Here is a 3,415-nt window from a genome sequence, read left to right as displayed (position 1 = left end):
GTAACTGAGGAAGACATTAGGAGAATGTTTCATCAAGTCAGAGAGAAGATGAGACACATGATCACATTGTCGAAGAAGAGTGATCCTGGGAAGTTTGCAATACCATGCGTAGTCAAGGGTGTTGAATTTCCCCATTCAATGTGTGACACAGGAGCATCAGTCAGTATCCTCCCTAGGATCATGGCAGACCATCTTGGTTTGACCATCGAACCTTCAACAGAATCCTTCACCTTCGTGGATCTTTCAGAAAACGACTAGGAGGTATCATAAGAGATCTGGAGGTACAGATTTGTAAGGCCCTTGTCCCGGTAGATTTTCATGTCTTGGACATCAAACTTAACTGGAACTCTTCACTTTTGCTTGGAAGATCTTTCCTAGCTACAGTAGGAGCGTATGTGACATGAACAAAAACAAATTGTGTCTGACGCTGATAGACCCCAACATCCACTACGACACTATCCGACCTAAGAGAAAAATTATTAATTCTGTGGATTACGGGAAATAACTTGGCTTCATTGGCGCATGCCATTGTGGAGCAGAGTACGAAACAGAGTACTCGGAATCGATCAACACCCACACCTTTCCATCGATCGATTCCAATGAGTCAACGGTGACCGATGACCGCAACAACACGTCGCTCGACGTTGATCAGCCGGTTGACCATTTCGCTCTACCTAATCATTGTTACCCACACTTTGCCTTCCAACCTCCAAGCAACAGAGGAAGTGATGATTATTCCATAGGCAGTTGGGCAGACAGTGGTTTCCATGAAAGTTTTGCAGTTGACCTTGTAATTACTTCACCTAACGAGGAACATACAGAGGAATACGATGAGGATTATTTGAACGAACGTGCAATAGAAATGTCTTTGCAGGATGAAAGATTTGAAACACATAAGTTCACCAACACGTTTCCAACATTGTTTGACGAAGTGCACTCCACATCGGTCGATACTCACCCTCGTCCAGCAAAACAACCGCTCACATCGATCGACACCCATACAGGAACATCGATCGATATTCGCGCCGCAGCGAAAATCCAGGAGCAGGAGAATATTACCTCTCCAACTAGGTTTATAGATACCTATTTAAAACGTTTTGCACCCCTGAAACCACCTCCACACACCAGAGCAGACACACAAGCAGAAAAGATGAACACTCTTCCATCTACATCAACAGGAAAATCCATGAAGAGCAATCATCTCAAGAACACAAGTTCTGCAGAAATTATTCTGCCCTCGATCGATGCATCTGTATCAACATCGATCGATACTACTCTTAAACCTAATCTTTCTATTTCTAAATTAAATGATAATGCAAACATTGATTACGGTTTTCTAACACCTGATGAATTTGGTATTTTCAGGGACCCAGATGGCAACGCACGTGCAATAGATGGAAGGATCTTACAAGTGTCCAGAGAGGACATAGCAGTTATCCTTCAGTGGCCAATGGACCTGACAACCTATTCTCACAGCAACGTGGCACTTCAGACGTCAATCAAACTGATCCAAACAAACACGTAGGAGTCACCGCAACAGAAATCAATCCAGATCTATCATGCCAAACAAAAGGCCAAGCATCGATCGACGGGACAACTCGGACATCGATCGACAGGATAACACCAACGTCGACCGATAAGGATGACCCGACGTCGATCGACAGACGTTATGAATTTGGATACCGCGCTTTTGACATGTACGGAGCCAGAAAGTTCACTTGGGAACGAAGGGACGAGTATGGAGTCTACAGAGATGAGTGTGGACACGCACGAGGCGTAGCTGGTGAGATGATACCTGTCACAAAGGACGACATCAGGGAATTACTGGAAAGAGCATCTCTTTTTGAAGAGAGCCATATCTGTCTTCCAGGCCAAGCCACTTCCTTCACACTCACAAGACTGGCACCAGAACTCTACACCAAAGATGAAATCAATGAGCTGGTGACTGGTATTTGTGGAGCTCAGGAAAAACTGGGAGAGGAGCTCAAATCATTGGTAGAAGATACATATCAACCTTTGGATAGAGGCTACAATGAGATTTTCAGAAGTACGGTAGAAATGAGGACCGAAATTGAGAGTTTACGACAGCAACTTGAGAAGGAAGCCACGACCTTAGCATCGATCTACGCACTACATGCACCATCGATCAACGCCAGTCTTCCGACAGACCAGATCCCTGCAGAACCTCAATGTTCAGCAGAACATAAGGATGAATGGGAAGTCTCATACATCAACACGAGGATAAACGACGTGTACCAACAACCAGCCACATCGAGCTACTAAAATCGAGCTACTACATCAAGATTTGGACACCATTCGCAAGAAGGACCAACAACCAGCCACATCGATCGATGTGTGTACCATCACATCGCTCGACGCTAAGATCTCAGCCATGGATGATAGGCTGCAGACTTACGAGGACATGCATGACCGTTTCGTATCACCAGTCATGCTATATTTAAACAAATTGTCTAGTCAAATACTTCATGCCCAAAGGGATATTGATAAATTTACTAATCAAAATTTTTTGCAGGCAAACTCATTTTCGATCAACAGGCTACGAGGGCCATGGAGCGATGGCAAGAATCCTGTGGAGTTATTTCCCTACACAGCAGCAGAGGTTGACAAGATCACATCCAAGATCTACACTGCTATAGACACCATGGAGGAACGACTTGACAAACGCTGCGATGACATCTACTTTTCATTCGACAACAGAATCAGTACTAGACAGCCACGCAGAATGGCTACAGAAAGAAGTCAAAGCCATTCAGAGGAAAATCGCAGCTCAACACTAGATATTAGCATCGATCGACAGGAAGCGAGCGAAATCGCTTGATGGTAAGTCGCCGAGATCGACCGACGAACACTTAATTGCATCGATCGACGCCAAGTCTACACCAGCCGGCGAGCAGCTGATACACAAAACGATAGAGTCAATGTACAAGGAACTGAAAGAACTTTCACCATATGCCTATGACAACATAGGCTAGCACCAGATCAGCATTGACAACGTTCAAGATAGGCTACAGAACATCTCCAATGTACTTAAGAAGATGGATGACAAGTGGACAAGAAATGATGAGGCCACAAGAAGTTTCATTGCATCTTGGTCCAGAATGTGCAGAGATGACGTGGATGCTTGTTTTCCAACAAGCAGCTGTTTATCCACCAAATAGCCAATCACTACCACAGTCAAGCTAAATGACTATAACCAAGCGTTGAGTGAGAGGCAACCCACTATTAGGTATTTTATTTTGGTTTTATTAGCTAGCATTTATTTACTTTTTTTTTATTTCTTTCAGATTTAGGAGACCCAAGTAGGAGGACCTGAATATCGACCGCCGACGAGATGTCGACATCGCTCGACATAGACAAACACACGACGATCGATGCAACATTTTCACATCGATCG

Source organism: Brassica rapa, unplaced genomic scaffold, assembly GCF_000309985.2.
Source record: "Brassica rapa cultivar Chiifu-401-42 unplaced genomic scaffold, CAAS_Brap_v3.01 Scaffold0556, whole genome shotgun sequence".
Lineage (NCBI taxonomy): Eukaryota > Viridiplantae > Streptophyta > Magnoliopsida > Brassicales > Brassicaceae > Brassica > Brassica rapa.
Note: the sequence above shows the minus strand (reverse complement) of the source record.